Source organism: Zosterops lateralis (genome assembly GCF_965231275.1).
Source record: "Zosterops lateralis genome assembly, chromosome: 1".
Lineage (NCBI taxonomy): Eukaryota > Metazoa > Chordata > Aves > Passeriformes > Zosteropidae > Zosterops > Zosterops lateralis.
This window is the reverse complement of record NC_139762.1, coordinates 107,384,746-107,403,246: the sequence shown is the minus strand read 5'-3', so window position 1 is coordinate 107,403,246 and position 18,501 is coordinate 107,384,746.

The following is an 18,501-nucleotide window of genomic DNA, read 5'->3' as shown; positions in this document are numbered from 1 at the left end:
GAAATATAGCTCAGAAGGAAATTATTCTTGTTTTGTTGTTACAAGGGTTCATATATTGCACAAAGTCAGATGCAAATGCAATCAATTTAAAAATATTTTTATTTTATTTGATGACAGCCAAAGTGTGATGCTGGCCTTGAGATAGCAGGTTGGACATCTAGAAACAGGTGCCCTTGTAATTTGAATGACAACCTTGCCACTACTTAAAAAAGCAAGCCATGTTTACAACCACTTTAGGAATGCATCTTATAGGAAAGCTTGACCCTGATGCCACATCTCTTTTTATTGGGTAACATATCAGCCAGCAGAAGTTACAAAACAGAACAGAATATGCTGTGACCTTGTCCACTGAGATTCTTCAACTAGTTTTCTATTGTTTCCCTATATTACAATGGCTCTTCTGGTATTACACTTAAATGCCCAGAAGATCAGTCAGTCTTCTCACCCAAGAAAATACTGATGGGGTCTGTATCATGTTTATCAAAATGTTTATGTTTCATTTCATCTCAAATTTCTTGCTACGAAGAAAAAAATGATCAGGAAATTGTCATTAGTCCAAGATTCATTTTTCATTCTTTTGTTTGATTAAAGTTCTTACCATTCCCATGTCAAAAGACTGCATTTGTACATTGGTGTCATTGCATTGCTTGTTTTGCTTTGTGTGTAGCATATATTCTCATGCTGACGTCCCATAATGTTAACCACTAAAATAATAATGCAATTTTGACATAGTGTTGACTCTTCAAAAATGTTTCAATACTCCTGATTCCATCCCAAGATGACATTGGTTTTGTGAATATACTTGGTTAAACAACTTTGTTGCTTTGCATGTGATATTCCACTTGAAAAATGCAGGTAATGATATCTGCCTCTTTTGCTGATGCTATATTGGAGCAAGATAATGTATGTACGTATTTTAAAACTAGCAAAGGCTTGGCATTCTCACAGCTGAAACATTCAAGGTGAAAGTAGAATTTAAAATGTAAAAGTCAGTGAAGAAATATGGCTGGAAACATACTTAAACACACTTATCTAAAATATAACATACAAAACTGCTGTCTGGATTTTATCAGCTGGGATTTTTACCTGAGACCCTAGAGATGTGCTGCAGGAATTTGTGCTTCTGAGAAGAATTTCATTCTAGATGTAATCCCAATCTCTTTGTCCTGATATGTGTGATTCTATAGGGACACAAATGTATGTAGAGCTATCAAAATTTATAAAAGTAACTGTCAGGAGCAGGGGGTGCCAGTCACATCAACACACATTTTTGTTTTGTTTCTATAATCCTTTAGACAATCCTTGTTTATTTGTCCAATCCTGTGCATTTTTAGTGCTCATATACCACTTCTCACTGTAGCAGAACTGTGGCATCCCAGTACTGATGCTTCCCATTAATTTTAAAGGACCAGATGTATTAGCATTTTTAAAACTTTGTCCACTTTTTGGGGAATGTATCTTAACCTTCTTTTCACTTTCATTTGTTTAGCCCAGATGAAGAGGTTTCTGTAACTCTTGTTTTTTAAATCTACCAACTTTTTTTTTCTAGGTCAAGATTTCTTCATTTCATTTTTTTTTCTATTTTCTAGCTTCCTGTTGATTTGGTGTAAAATAAAATAAATGGTCCTTTTTGGAAGTAAGTCCAAGATATTTAATTTAACATTTTGCTTTGCCTAGATTTCACCTCTCCTCCCACATTATGTCATTGTTTTGAGCAGATGATTTTAAGAGTGTCTTGAGCTTCCTAGTGCAGCAATTGTTCTTTTGGATGATGCAGCACAACTCTGAAAGGTGTGAAACTGCCATTTAAACAGGCATCAGCTACGTGTGTACCCATGGGCACCAAAGACCTTTTTGAAAACTCTGGTTGCTGCATGTCAGATAATATATCCAGGAGGAAAACAACATGAAAAATTGCTTAAATGATCAAAACAGAAAAGATGAATAATGACAAAACAATGAGAATTTCTGATTATTGAACCAGTAACAAAGCACACTTCTCAGTTCTCCTCAAACAGACCCTGTCAGGAAAACAAAGCAAGTCAAAACCAAGCAGCACTGAAAGGTCTTCTTTCTCCCAGTTTTGATCCTTTGCCTGCTACTTTGAAGTGAGTTGCATAATAGCTTAAACGAACTGTTAGCCTTTTAATTATTTAAAAGGTCATGAGTGCATGGGAGAGCTATGCTAAAAGCTTGAAAAGGTTTTTCAAATCAAACAGAAAAGTCAGGAATGAACTATGGGCAAGCCCGTAAAGTATAGCTGAAGTGGAGGAACAAACCTTATGGAAAAGTCTGCAAGAGACTCATTCACTTGTCAGTGACATTTTAGAACTACTTTGGATCCAACCATGTTTACAGTCTTCATATTTCCTCATTTAATTGAAAGTAACTTGTTTAAATTTTATCTATCCATCTGCTGGGCCATTAATTTAATATCCAGTTACCTTTGCTAATTTTAGAAACCGTATGGTAAAGTTTTTTTTGACAAGGAAGGATGACCTATAATTTTGACTTGTGTCAGAGTATGTGCCAGTTTTAATTAGGAAGCAGGAGTTAGTTCAGAGACCAAAGTATTCTACACTTCTAGTAAATGTAAAGTAAATTAAAAAGAAAAAAAAGTGTCTAAATGGGTAGTGAGTACTACTGACAGAAGAATGCTCAGTTGCTGTAGAACTGAATTTCCATATTGCAATAGAGTAGATAGCAATCCTCCTCTTACTCAGGCTGTCTGCAAGAATAAGATCATGTTTTATGATAAAAGCAGTGCAGCCTGACACACCTGAAAACCGTAGAGACAGAAGTTTACATAGTGCTTGAAAGGACTTGCTAAAGAGAGTGCAAACAAAACATTAGAAACTCAAGGTAGCAAATAGAAGTATGGTATTACAAGCACAGTTACATAACAATGATAGTTGAGTCTGCATATGTGTGAGATTCCAGTATTTTCTTTTCTTAACCATCCCTGCAAAGTAAGTTTGAAACATTATTTGGTTTCTCCTTAAGACTCAAACATCACTTTACTGGAAGAGAGGCACAGAATTTATCTATGTTTTCCTAAAGCTTAGATGTGTTTCAGATAGTTCCAGTAGAAAGATTTAAGCAGTCAGCTCAAGCTAAACTCATTCCTAGAGCTCCTCCATTGGATTGGATATTCAACATCATTCTTTCAGGTCTGGCCCATCTAACTGTCACAGATACTATTTTCTTCCTCATTTTATTCCTGAAAAAGGCAATGGCTAGAGGAGAAATATTTCCCAAATAATTAATATAATTGTGGGGGGGTGGGATGCAGAGAAGGTGCAGATTATTTAAGAGAAGGATGAGGAGAATGGGGAAAGCAGGAGCAGGGCCATCAGCTGGATTCTGAGCAACAGGGTTTTCTGAGCAGATCACAGAGCTGAAATATCTCAGATGCTTCACCTGTGCGACTGAACAGACAGTTGTGTGAATCTTTTGGAATAACCACTTTTGGTGGTTATTCTGAAGTGCATCATTCTAAGTGCATCATGATATTTTCATAGCTGCTATCATCTTCTTCAGATGAACCATGAGTAATTAAGGGCAAAGGACAGAAAAACAGGGTAATGATGATTATAACAAACTCTAAAACAACAGTGAGAGATGTCTTTGGTATTGGACTGCTTTTGCAGAGCAATTGCTTGTCTGTGCTTCTCTCTCAACATATAAGCCCATTTAAAGCTCTGTTTTGCTCTTGTACTTGTATTGCAGAAAAATAACAATATCTGTCCAGGGACGGAAGTCAGTTCTCCACCCTTTTCAATTTAGAGAACTTAAACACAACTAACTTTTGTGGTCTTCCCATTTTGAAGAACTACCCAGGTCCTCCCTTTGCAGGTGGGGGAGTCAGTGGAGGACTTTTGCTAGGGTCTAGGTATACAGATCCCACCAAATCTTTTAGGGAGTGACTTGACTTCTCCATGTGTAGGTTTCCTATGGGGTAACCACAATAGTTTCTTCAGAATTTTTGGTCATGAGTTTGAAGAGCAGGTTGGTGTGAGTATTGCAGAGAAACAAAGTGATATGTGGGAAGTCAAGGGTGAGGAAAGGCTGCAAAGGTCACCAGAATTAGAAGGATGATGCATGAGGCATGGGAATTTGATGGAAAATTTAGAGTGACATAAAGGAAAATATAATATTTTGTTATATACACCTGGGTTTATACTATGGTGAGCATCCACTACTAATACTAAAAAAAAAAAATATTCTGCATTTTTATTTAAAAATGGCACACAAGGTCAGAGAGGTTTTGCTCTTTGCCTCTCATTGTTTCTCATTGAATGACCTATTGGAAGGTACAAGAAGAGTACAGAGATATTTATCTCCTTACAACCCATGTATGTCTTAATCCTTCTATCATAGACTATTGTGCCTAGGGTCTTATGAATTTCTTTTTCAAGGTGAAGCTGCCTTTCTTACAATGAAATTTAAAAATAGTCATGAACTACTTACATTTCCTCTCTGCTAAGCAATCTTGCACAGCTCAATGGGGTCAGTGGGGTCATACTTTCCAGGTTCTAAGAAAAAGCTTGATGTGCACAGATTTTCTTCTGTTAAAAGTGAAATCCTTACACCTACATCTGGATTGCAGAGCAGGTGTTTTATTCAGCTCATCCCATATGCCCCAGCCTTCCAGCAGCGCATGAGAAGGGAGTGCAACACAAGTCCCTCCCTCCCTGCTATGTTCTTCTCCAGGGAAATCAGAACAAGGAAAACAATGAACACCTGGGATTCTTCCTGGCACAGGGACAGCATGTGGCCAGCAGATATCACAAACCTCATGGGACAGATATAACAGGGAGTGAATGAACCCTGCACTGTAGTTGTGCCCCTGTGACTTTGTACAATTTCAGGCTTCTGCTGATGCAGCTTTGCTATTTAAAGATGAATGTGCTTCTAGTGTCTGCCTGCCTTGCCTTCCTTCCAGCTCAGTTCCCTGTCAGACACGTGTTGCAGGAACTTGATTTTGTTCAGCTGAAGCAGCTGTTCCAACAGTTAAATCAAAAATCTCCTCTTGTAACGTGTGATCATTGCCCTGTGCCTGCACAGAGGTGTGCATACACACCCCTGGAAGCCTGCCCTATCAGGCGCACATTCTGTCCCTCTGTCCCCTTACACTTCAGCCTAAACTTGCCTAGAGACTTGGACTAATCTCCTGCACCTGACAGCCTCCAGAATGAGATAACAGATAAGATAAATGGCAGAAACATGCAGTGGCATAAGAAGTCTTACCCATTTGCAAAGTATCAGAGCAGAATGATACCTGGATGGGCCATCTGACCCCTGCTGTCACTGCCCAGTTTTGGAATAAACGTTTCTGCTTGAAAAATATTCTCTCTGCTAGCTTTTGTTTCAGATTTGTAAAAGGAACAGGAGCATTTGGGTTGCTTCTGGCTGTCTCCAGAAGTCCATAACTGAATTTTCACAGGAAAAGCTGTCAAGTCTGGAAAAAGGTATTTCTTCCTTGACATTTCTGTCAATGCTTGAATTCCTGCTGCAGCATATATGACCAGCATTTTCCATAGGAAGAGAGGTTAGCCATTGTCTAGGGGAGCTCAGGAATGGAGTATGCTGGGCCAAGAGGGGTGCTGAGAGATGAAATGGCATTGAATAATTACACATATGTTGTACTTTTACACAAAGCAATAAAAAGTAGGCATGCTCACCAAGGAACATGCCTTGCGGACCTTCTGTGTAATGGAGATAATTAGGAAAAACTGCGAAGCAAGAAAATTAATGACTGATCAATTAACCTCCCCATTGTTATCAAAATGAATTACTTAAACCAGAGTTCCACTCAGAGCAGCAGCTGCGGGTGACAACTATTTCATATCCAGCTTGCCAAAGGCCTGGGAGGGCTGGAAGGTTCAGAGGCACCTCTGGAGCTCTGAGCACCTTGAAGGCCAGGAGCAGTGGGATGTGAGGAGGTGGCTGATGGCAGCCAGCAGCTCAGGGCATGGTGCTCGCTGCTGGGTTGTCTGGCTTCTAAAACACAGCACCATTTTCTGCTTCTGAGCTGATTTCCCTTATGCACTTCAGGAGAAACATGGTCTCAAAGACCTATTTTGGTTTTTAAGTTCCCTCGAGAGGCAAAATTAGAGACCCCTGTTTTTTTATTTTTGTTTCTAAGCAACACTTTTGTCTGCAAATCATCTCAGTATTTCAAAGGCTGTGAAGGTCTGAGAGGCAAAAAAATATTTATAGCCTCATTATACATAAACTAAAAACCCCAGAGGTTTCTTTAAGCATCACACAGATTATTTAGGGGAGAAATACAAATTTCAGGGTTGCAACACAGCTGGCCTAGCACAGAGCATTTTATTTTCTGTAAGAGTCATATCTGGCTGCATATTTTAACAATCCACATTTTGATGAAATAAGAGCAAAAGCAGTGAGTAAAAAATGGAGATGCTGTAAATCTTGAGACAATTTTGAGTAATTTGGACATCAGGTCCCTGCTCTCTGATTAGCCATGTACTGGCTTTGAACAGGATTAGGAGAAAATTGGGATTTCCATGGCATTTCTGTGGCTAATAATGCTTTGAATCCTATTGAAATGTTATAAAGGAATGGTGAACTTGTTTAAAACTAGTCCTAGTTTATATTGGTTTTAGTATTACAATATATTTAGGAAGACAGTTTTTTACATTGTACTTAGAAGCTTTTGGAGTTTAGGGCTCTGAGGAGAAGAAATTAAGACCTCAAGTATGTAGGCAACTGAAGGCCAAAAACACCATCTCTAGCTTTATGCTGTCCTAGGGGTCAGCTCCTTGTTTGTCCTGGCACAAGGCTGCTTGTAAATTTGTTAACATAATATGGTACAGAGATGCCTATGATTCTGGTTTGGACTATTTTTCACCTTTGCCCTTACTCACAATTATTTTCTTTGACTAAGAAAGCAGACGATGACTCATAGAGTGCAAATGAATAATACACGGTGCTGTGAGGCTTTTGGAATGCTCATCAGAGTAGAAAGTCAACTTTTCTTTACCTTCAGCAAGCAAAGAAGTCTAAAAAGCTACAAAAAATGCACAAGCACACACAAACAGCCCCCATCTCCAGAGTAAAAAAGAAAGAAATACAGAGAAGTTTGCTGCTTTCCTGCAGCCACCATAATTTAATCTTTCTTGTTTTTCAACTTCTCCAGGAGAATTTTCTCTCTCTTCATATTCACAGGACTCCAGGGTGCTCTCACATATATCTTGTGAATGATTCAGGCCAGAAAGAGAGATTAAATTTAGACATGGTAAACTAACCTTCTGGTGATACCTACCAAATGTGGCAGTGACTCTGTTTAGCTGACACCTCCTGCATAGTGTGAAGAGGTAAGAAAGTACTCTTCCTCTACAGAGACTATAACCAGTCACAATGGGAGCTGATGTGCCCTTTCATATTTGGAATTTCATGTAATCATCAGGATTTTATGAAACCTCTTAATTTCGACCTTCCCAGTTTAAATCATACTTTCACAATTCCTTAACCATGCAATCATAGTCAAAAGCGAACCATTTCCACCAAGTACTTTTCTTTTGCCAGAATTCCAGGGATAGAAATGTGCCATCAGAGTTTTCACAGCCAGTCCTATTCCCTGGTGGTATGTTTCTGCTCTTTCAAAGGCAATGTGACAGGAGTCCTGAAAGCTATTGCTTAGGATAGAACCATTGATAAATATGGTAATTTGTGTGGAAGAGGTGATCTGAGGATACTGTAAATCTGAAAACCCAAACCACTCCAGCCTTTGCAGTACTGCAGTCAGAGCATAGAACTAAACTATGAGTGTACACTCCGTCTTTTCTAAATACAGAATTGTCAGTGGGCTGATGCTGCTGACGCTTCCATCTTTTCACATTGCTGACATGGCCAGTCTGCAGCAATCTGTAACAACAGAGAATTCTTGGCCTCTCTTCACCTCATAAACCTTTTGTTATATGCCACTTTTCACCAGAGTTCAATTAATTTAGTCTGCAGTTATTAATGTGCGATTTGTTTTTCCTCCTGTTTCAGTGGTAGCTGGAGTGCTTCGTGCAGATAGGTTGCTTTCATTTCTGTTCTGTAACTTAACAGCTGCTCATTTTAGAAAGGAGTGGGGGATATGTAAAGCTAACCGTGCTGCCAGTTTTAGTGAGTTGTAGATTGGCTCAAATTTATTTTATTTTTTTCAAGACAGGATCCATCACAAGCCACTCTTAAAAGAAGTCTATAAGCATGAAAATTTTCTGCAACGTTTTTTAGCCTGTAGCCAGAAGAGGCTTACACTTTCACAGTCCTAATTTAATTTTGCCCTTACATGCTTTTCTTTCTCTGGTTTTCTCAATCAATTCCTATCCGCTTTAGGTAAGTAAATTTTTCTTCAGTCATGAACACAGGTTAGTCAGGCCAATGAAAATATTTCTAAAAAAATACAGAACAGCACCGTTATTAAGATGGATATTTATTATTGGTGAAATTCAGGAATTCTGCCTGAATTTTCACTCAGATTTTTTCATTGCAAGAGCTTATTTCTGAACCTACTACCTTCAGGCACATAAAAGTCCTCCTGGAATCTGGCTCCTTTGAGACTCATGTTTCTTATCCAATCTTGAAGCATAAAATTAAATCTACTAATGCTGCTTTTTCATTTTCCCTTTATCTGAAAATGGAATCAACTTATATTTCCTTATTTCTGTCTATCCCACCCATAACTCCCTCTTTTAGTTTTCTGTATAATTGATACCCTTTGTTATGACCTCAGATCTGTGCCTTTTTTTGTCTTGTGATTTAGGCTTTGAGAAAGATCTGAGTCTTCTGTCATCTATTTGTCCCACATCAGATGAACTATTGTGCTGAAAGCCATCTTGAAGCAGTGTTATTTGACTTTAAGTTCAGCACGTAGAGGAACCTAAACTGTGTTACCTCTGCACACGCACACACACACATGCACAGCCCACCTCCAGACTAAGAGAAAAAGTGATGTAGAGCAGTTAACTCTGTGTTTCTTACATAGTTACCTTAGAAAACAAAAAGATGTTTGAGTGTATTGAAAGGATTTTTACTGAAGTCAAATACTTTGAGGAAACACCAGATTTGATGAGAAGTCAGAGAGTCTCTGTGTACATGTATGTCTTCAATTGCCTGATGATATGAGTAATAGATAAACTTTACAATCTGAGGTCTCTGCTTTGGTCAATGAATGGATGAATTATATTCAGGGAATTAGGCAGGAAGACTTCTAAAAACGGCTCTGCTGTGTCTGCTATGTATGGCAGAAAGAAGGTGGCCTCTCTTGAGAGAGGATGGGGCTGCAGTGACACAGTTGTGTAGCATTCAGTGCTCCCTTAGAGAGCTATAGTCTACCTGGGGCTCTGAAGCCAAACTTCCAAAAAATGTCTAAAATTCAGAACCCAAATTCTCTGTGCATTCAGTAGAGAGAGGTGGTGGTTGATAGACAGCTCCAAAGACAGATGTCTGCATGTTTGAATAATTCTCGGTACGTGTTTCTCACTTCCTGGGTGCACAAATTTAGCCTCTAAGGCTATTCCTGGGCCCAGCTAAAAACTTCTGAGAGTTGTTGTCTGAATGCATAATGTGCTATAGAAAGCTAAATCCTGTGAATAACCAGACTTATACATTTTAAATATAACTTGAAATCAGCAGAGACAATTCCACATCGGAACAATTCCACATCCGCCGCCTTACCTCTCCCGGGGGCTATGGAGATTAAAGCATTGCTACTTGCATGTGACAGAAGTGAGCTCCACAGAAAAGCCTGTGCTGAAATACCCACATCTCTAATCAGAAGAACTGAAGAGCGTGCAGTACATGAGTCACAGGACCACACATTGAACAATAATAAAAAAAAAAATTAAAATGGGAATATTGTTTATTGGCTATGAGAGAGGCCCTGGGGCAGGAATGTGCAGCAACACCAATGTTCATGAGACAAGTGAGCCACAGGCAGGAGGCATTCTGGTGGGTATGTAGTCCTTTAAGAAGGGATGCACAACAGAGGGAGACTCTTCTAGCAGTGGCAAATGCCTTCACCCAGAATCCATTTTCTTTTAAGGTGAGGATGGCAGCATTCACAGGACATTATGGTTTGGCTAGGTTCCCAACTAGATGGATTAAAAAATGCTTAGATGATGGGTCACATGAGGCAGGCTCTAACAGATTCACTCTACTGGTGTACCTGTAACTACCTTCTAGAGTAGGGATCTATCCTGGGGAGCATCCTGTTAGCTTTATTGATGTTTTAGATTAGATGGTGGCGTGTGTACTCTCATCATGTTTACAGGTCACAGAAGATTGGAAAGGACTGCTTGATACGCTTGAGGGCAGAATTGCCATCCACAGGGACCTAAATAAACTGACAGGAATCTTATGAAATTCAGCAAGGACAAATGCACAGCTCTGCACCTGTGAAGAAAAACACTTCCATAAAACATAGTCTGAGGACTGGCTGTCTGGGGAGTATTTCTGCAGGAGAGGACCTGAGGATCCTGGGGAACATCAGACTGAGGATGAGCCAGCAGTGTGCACTGCTTGCAAAGAAGGCCCAGAATAGCTTGGATTGTTAACAGGAGCACAAGCAGTAGTTTCAGGAAAGCGATTATGCATTTCTACTCAACATTCATTGCACTACATTTAGAGTACTGTGACCTTCTCTGCCCTGCCCAGTGAAGAAAAGACATTGATAAAGTGGAGAGAGTTCAGCAGAGGGACTTCAACTGGGACTTCAGCACTCAGCATTTGAGGAGGAGCTGAGGGACCAGGACTGGCTCAGACTTCAGAAGAGGCAATTTTGGAAGCACCTAACAGAATCCCCCCCCTCCACCAGCCACCTTTGGGGAGGTTGCAAAAGGCAGTGGGGATAATGGAATCAGAAAAGGTTGAGACTGGATTTAAGGAGACTCTTTTTTTAAAAAGAGGCAATGAACAAGGTTGTCCAGAGCAGTTGTGAGCAACCACATCTTCTTTTACAGCCGACCCTTCTTTCAGTTTCTGAGGTTCCTTCCAATCTGGCTTTTTCCATCAGCTTATGACATAAGGAATGCCAGAGTCTGAAGTGGCATTAAATAGCATGGGTATGTGAGTACATAGTACATAAGTATGTGAGTAAATCAATAAAAATTCACTGAATAATGAGGCTAAAGCCAACTACTGAATAGCCTCTGACTGACAGAGCAGTATTGACACTCTGCTTTGAGAAAGGCCTGGGTCCAATGCAAAGATACAGCATGCAGGTATCTAATTACTGGGTAATAATGAATATTACCAAAAGCACAAAATGTTTGTTTCACAAGCAGTCTGAATTCCCCTATTTCCTGACTTTGAAAAGCTTGACTTTTCAGCCTTAATGTCCTTTTAACACAGTTTTCATGTAATATTCTACAAACAACACAAGAGGTTTTACACTGAAAATGTGTTTAGATGTTTGCTTTATCATTGTGCAAGAGGTTCCTCTCCTTGACAGATTGTCGTACCGATACGGCTTGCTTTCTTTGCACTTAATCATGCATGAAGCATAAACAGGGTGAAGGGTGTTTCATTTCAAAGTCTATGAATGGTAATCTTGCTGGCTGCTGTGCTGGCCAAGTGCATTAGGATGTTATGCAGTCTGTTGGTTCAAGTGGCAAGTTTGTATGTCCCAGGAGATAAACGCCCATATTCTTTTTCCTCATGTTGGTCTCTGCCAACTGGACCTGTGTCAAACTGTTTTTGGACAGATCGACCGATCAATGTTTCTGTATTCTTACTTACATCAATCATCTTTTCTATTATGAGCCATGTCCCAAAATCCCTGTCTACACAAAACTCTCATTGACATCATCAGGGGCCCTCGGGAACAGAGGGGTTTGATAAAATAGTGACTGTTAAAAACATGGAACATTGCAATAAAATGTAAAAAAATAGCTCTATATTTAAATAGTAGGTCTCCTGGTACACAAGTAAGGAATTTACCTGACCCATATCTCTTCTGTACTTCTGCAGAGTCTCTACTGCTGGTAACCTCTGCCTACCGTGGCCCAGCATGCAAGGAGCTGGTGTAACCCATTCCTCTGGCTAAGGAGGTGGATACACAGCATAGATGTGAATGCTACATTTCATACAACTATTTCTTCATACAATAAATAAAGGTTACTTGTGTGTGTGTGTGTGTGTGTGTGTGTGTGTGTATGTGTTTGTGTGTGCATCTAGGTATACCTGCATAGGTGTGCAATGTGCTCCCAGCCTGCAAGATAAGTACACATCTGCTAAACTGAAAGTGCTGTTTCTTTACTGTTTCTTCATCTGCTAACACAGCAACAGCAATGACATGAGCAAGGTTTGCAGAGACGATTACTATAAATTATCCGCCTCTTCGGTGGCAGAGTGTCTTACTTACCAAAAATTATGTACTCTGGAAAATACCTGTATCCTGCCCATTCATCTCTCCTCTTATTTCACCATACCAGAAAGATTCACCTATCACAATAAAATATTTTTATTTCTTAAAAGAAGATTTTTAATAATGAAAGCATTGGATTTTTGTCACATTCTGCTGCCATTGGTTTTGAACAGAAATATTGTCAGGAAATGAACCTGTACTTGGGAGACTTAAAGCAGCAGAATATGTCTCATGAGATTGGTATCAGATGTCACAGAATCGTTATCACTAAAATTGCTGATATTCTGTTCAAAATGGCACCTAAAAATAACTTGAAGTCTTTCTCTATTTGCTTACCTGTTTTCAGTTGCTAATTTTTTCAAAATCATTGTATCACAGCAATTGCAGTAGGCCCTTCTTTCCCAGTATGTGCCTTCTGACAAGGCCAGAAGAAGAAAGAAAGGTGGAATTTAAAATATGAGCTGCATTTTTCCTATGTAATTGGTGGTGATGGAAGGTTTACTCCATCAGTAGAGAAGAATGATGCAGTAGTTGTTCAGCAGCCATCCCTGCTCATTTTGCATTTTAAAATATGACATGTACTTTTGACATCTGGGACCAGTGGTTGAGCAGGTGCAAGTGTTGCAGTGATGTGACCATGCACCTACTGGTATAAGACATATTCATGTATAGGAACTGCCTTCTTAACTGCTGGGGAGAAGTGAACCAGCCATTTTCAGCCCTAAAAATATGATTCTCTGTAGCTTGAACAGAAGGGCTGCATTTGGGAGCTGGAGAATGTAAAAGCCATATAATTTAAGGATCAAGAAAAGAACAGGAATTAAAAATCCAGTATGACAGGTGACATATGGACACTTTAGTAGTCATAGTTAGAACACAGGAGTAATTATGATTTAGTAATGCTATTTTTGAGACATATGTAATTTAGTATAAAAATATTGTAGCTGAATACCCAAATACATTTCTGGAATTAAACATTTTCCTGACTTCTTCTGAACACAAGACACATTATTTATTAGGTTTTCTCAGAAGTATAGACATTTAACTGCTCATCCCTATTGAATAGCATGTTTCATTTAGTGCTTAAAGAGCCTACGTGCATGCAAAATTGATAACTACAACTGGGTTCACAAGCTGCTCAGAATGCAAAGATGCCCATTTTTCATGTTCAAATGCCAAGTGGAAACCAAAAAGATGCATTTTATGTATGACAGGTGCACACAGTCAGATTTTACAGATGCGCCTGAGATCTCATTCTTTCAATAATTTGGCATCTCTACTGCGGTAGATACAAAACAAATCAAAGGATCAAAAATATTAAATGTTGGGAGGCACTGAAATATCATCACATAGTTTCCAGTGCTGTAAATACTCTCTTGAGGTCCATATATATCCTGTAAAAGAAGCTGTTTTCCTTAGCATGAGTTCAGTTGACATAGCCACTTTACTTGAAAGGCGAGATTTAAATACAAAGCTATTTTGTCTGATAATCCTTTTAACAATTTTTAAAAGTCTTTGAACAGTTGGGTACTCTAGAGAGCTACAATATACATAATACAATCTTCTGTAATGAGCAAGAAACCACATTTTTCAGTATTAGACCTAAAAGCACTTTCAGAGTGCCAATGTAGGATTTTTCATTCTATCGTTAGTATTTCTGGCTGTTTGTTTGAACACCATTGGGGATGCATGTCACAGGGATAAAGGAAAAACACTTATGACTACAGGTGGTCTTTTGAAAGCTTAGTCAAACCCCACGTGGTGCAGTACCCTCAGCAAAACCCTGGAGTCCCTTAGGGTAGGACAGGTTGCAGCAGGATCCCACCCCATTAGATAGTCCCCTCCTGCCAAGTTCAGTCACTCCAAACTTTAATATTTCATGGAGAAATAAGATCATTTCTGAGCTGAGCAGATGGGTGAAGGAGCCTGTGAATAATATTTCATTAGTTAATTTTGCTTCATAAAGCTTCACATTTCCTCAGTTTAAAAAAATCCAGATGCAAACAAAGGCAAGGCAGACATACCTTGACACAAACTATCTCCAGGTCCTCTTCCTACCTTGAATGACAGAGTTGGAAGGCCCAATCTAAACAAAGGAGGAAAAGTCACGTATTTAACAGAACTGTGTGCAAGAAATTTTATTCCTTAGGGCTATTGCCTCATGTTCTCTGTGCATTCAGGTGAGTGGCAGTGTTACAGTGCATTAGTCACATTTTCTAATTCTCCTTTGTTCTCTTTTCTAACACAAATGTGGATTGTTGGATCAATCTAGATCACTCCAGAGCCTCAGTGTGGATGTTACAGTCTGCATGCCTCATCTGCGCTTCTCATGCACTGCCCAAGAATAAATGAGTCTTAAATGTGGCACTGCTTCTATACTTCAGTGCTAATGAAAAGGGAAAGGGATTCTTCTGACTGACAGAAAAAAGGTCAGAAGCTGTGTGAAAATATGGCAGACCCTAAATGTGGGACTCAGATAATTCTGTGCCAGAAATACTAAATTCCCTCTGTTCACATCTATTTTACAGCATGAGTTGAACTTGCAGATTGCAGTTCCCTCATTACTTCAGTATTTTTTTAAGGTCTTTAAAGCCAGAGTAAAAAAGCTAGGGGGTTTATTGGAGAATTTGCTGTGCAAAACCTTCTGTTGTATGAGAGGTCAAGCCAAATGAAAGCAAAGGTTCTTTTTGGATCCAAAAATCAATAACTCTTTGGAATTACTGCAAAGACTTGGTGCACTACTGCCAACCCTTCAAAAGAAAAAAATCTATTTTCTGTGCCCTTATACTCACCCTCACCCTGTTTAATTGATGCAGCATTTTTTCAGTGGAGAAAATACAATTCTTTGCAGTAACTGATTTGTTGCAAGTAAATAAAGGGTAATTATGTAGCCTGCTGTTCATATTAGACAATCCATTTAAGATCCTGCTCTACAGATGTTTAAGTCCATACAGATGCTTGGCAGCAGACTGAGGGCATATTTATTGCCTATCTGCAGTGAGCAGGGACTAAAGTCACTAAATCTGCAAAATGTGGTAAGAGATCATACGGATTTCCTAACAGCCATCCAGCATTACATAGATACTTTATCATGGAGCTGTACACAAGTTACTTAGTCCTGGCAGTGAAGGCATTAATTAAGTGAGGAAAAGCAGCCTACAGATGCAACCAGTCTTGCTTTCAGATGCAAACTGTGTACCTGCAGCTTTTTCATGTGTCTCAGCTTTACAATCCCCTCCAGTTGCAACTGGGATGCTGGTCCTTTTGTTTAGCAAGTGTCAACAGTTTGAAGGGCAGCTTTGGAAAAGAGGCAGTGTAAAATAAAATTCATATTTTTGAAAGTTTAGCTTTGCCTAAGTTAAAAGCAAGGCTATGTACAATGAACTGTGAAAACATGGCAAGAAATGACAGTGTCTCAGCTGATAATATCTACAGGAAATAAAACCCTGCAGAAATCTCAACTTTCTGTCAAAAACAGTCCAGACATTATACACATGGCTTGTACAGTTAAGAACCTGGAACCAGAGTGTGCTGAAGTGCTAAACTGGCTTTTGACAGCCCTAGCATCTTGCAGGACAGAGGATGATTTTTTTTCGTTTCACTGCATTCTCTTAGTTCCATTCAGTGACTATTTAATTCAAACCTGGGAAACCAGCTGGGAGTTGAAAAAGCAGAGAGGCTGATATTCCTCTCAGAGCTTTCAAAAAGTATGGGAGGGGAGGAGGAGGAGATCTACCACCACTTCTGAAAGCTTAGTGAGATCATGACCAGAAAGAACCACTGCTGTTCAATTCACTGGTAGATATTGTTCCCTTCGTAAAAAGTCAGCTGGTTTTAATGTAAGGCTTTTTCCCATTTAAAAAAATGTTCTCAGCACATTTTAGGTAGTTTTTCCTTTCTTTATGTGAATGTTATATGTCCAGTTGATATCCATATGCAGCTTAGTCCAAATCATAAGAAAGGATCTAGCAAGCACTTGGTAATTAAGCAGTGAGGTGTGGGCATATATGATAGAAATAATGGGGACAGAGAATAAGAATAAACACTGTTTATTGTTTCATTGTTTAAGTCAGGAGGGTTCAGCTTGTGACCCACAGGTTTTGTGCAGCCTGCCAAGACAGCTCCAGTGGCTAACAACCCATTCCTCTTTGCCCAGCTTCCTACTGATTTCTCAGGAGCAACATGAAAGCAGAAAAAACACTGCTGGCAGTAATCTTGTCCAAGAACTTTGCTTTCCTAGGGATGCTGCCACCATCTGGGTGCACAGGATAGGGACTGAAGGATCTCACAGAGATTCTCTACTGCCCATGCATCACAAGTGTGGTCACCTATTAATTGTCCAGTCTTCCTCTGACAATAGAAAAAGGTCTGAGGCATGTTCTATATCAATTACTTAAAAAAAAGAGAGTAGGTTACAATGTATGGTAGCAAAAGGAATCAACTTTTTCTTTTCTTTTCTTTTTTTCTTTTTTTTTTTTTTTTGCAAGAAATGTTTATGCAAAACAAGATAAAAATCAGCTATTTAAACTGTGTGTTTCAGCTTGCTGATTTAAAATAATGATATTTAAATCTTTCTGCTTTAACCAATGCACTAGCAAGTAACTGTGTCAGTAGTCAGAAATTATCTGCACCTTCATGTTCAGGTCCGAAACCCAGTCCATTCCCAAGCAGAGAACAAATTAATTTGAGATTGTTGATGTCTTCTAGAGAATTGTGTGTGCGTGAGTGCGTAGAGTTTTGTTAGGAGGTCGTGTTACTTTTAACGCATTTGAATGAAAATCTTTGCAGAAGTGTCAGCCATGAAGGGAAATGAGACATGCTGATTAAAAGGAATCAAAAAAAAGAAAAAAAGGATATTGCTTTTTCAGAAGTGCAAATTGCAAGCCAGGCCATGGTGAAAATCTCCTTGTCTGCACTGTTGATTTCATAACCTCCAGCTATCAAACCTCTTAGAAGAAAACTGGCAGATTACTAGAGCTCTGCAAATACTTTGGACTTCTCAGCTTTAATTCATTTTGAGATGCCTCTTCTCCCTATTAAAAAGGTTTTCTATATTTCAGGAACCTAGCAATAATTCAACTGTATTGACAGCACATCTTATTTAAAAGACATACAATGTTTCCATGGGAAAACACAATCTTCAGTATACACTAAAAAAAAATATTGCAAACTCTTTCTTTTTGGGGAAGAAATTTTTAAAAATCAGACACAGTTATATAAGAACAAAAATACAATATGAATTGTATATAGTTTCTCACTATGATTGCATAAAAGCTCCTTTTACTATATATGAAGGAAACCATATCTGTAAGTTAGATAAGGCTATAAATTAGATAGGCTGTCCTGAGAATCATGGGTTTATATCCTCACCCTCCTTAAAGCATACAAAAATAAGCTTTCATTCTGAGGGAAGTGGAAGTCTCTCTGTCAGTTTGAGGGAAGGAACAGACAGTTGCTGGAGAGGTGGAACACTAACCTGCAACTGCAGAAATATTTCTCCTCCCCAATATCAAGCCAGTGCCAATTGAGGGAAATTGCTAGAATTAAGCATTCACTAAATGTTCATGAGCTGGGACTGGCTTTTTCAAAACTCTTGATTGTCTTCAGCAAATTGTATAGATTTTTATCACACTGTGGAAAAGGTTGTTTAGTTGTTTGTTGGCCCTGTCATTAAAAGCATCTTCATGTTATATACATGACATAAAACTCACACTAACTTTGATTTCTGGAAGTTTAAGAGTTTCTTTTCTTCTTTCAAAAGAGGTGCAAATGCTTTCTTACATTCCTCACATGTTGTGAGAGGATTAGAAAGGGAGATTTCCGACTGCTGGCATCCTAGAATTTTCGAGCCTGCAGTACTCATTTCCCTGATCCAGACTTTCCATGCTGGATGCAGACAGCACAATCAGTCCTCTTTTGATTAGGAAACTTAGCTTGTCGTGGGGTTGTCTGAAGCCATGTGCCTTCTAGTCTTTTCATGCCCACCCACATCTCATTCTCTTCCATTCTCTACCAAATATAGGTAACATGAGGGGTTTTTTGCCCCAGAGTACTCTTTCTGTGTCAGAAATTTCTTTTAGGATTCTGCTGGGCATGTACTAAATTTCACAACTTAACAT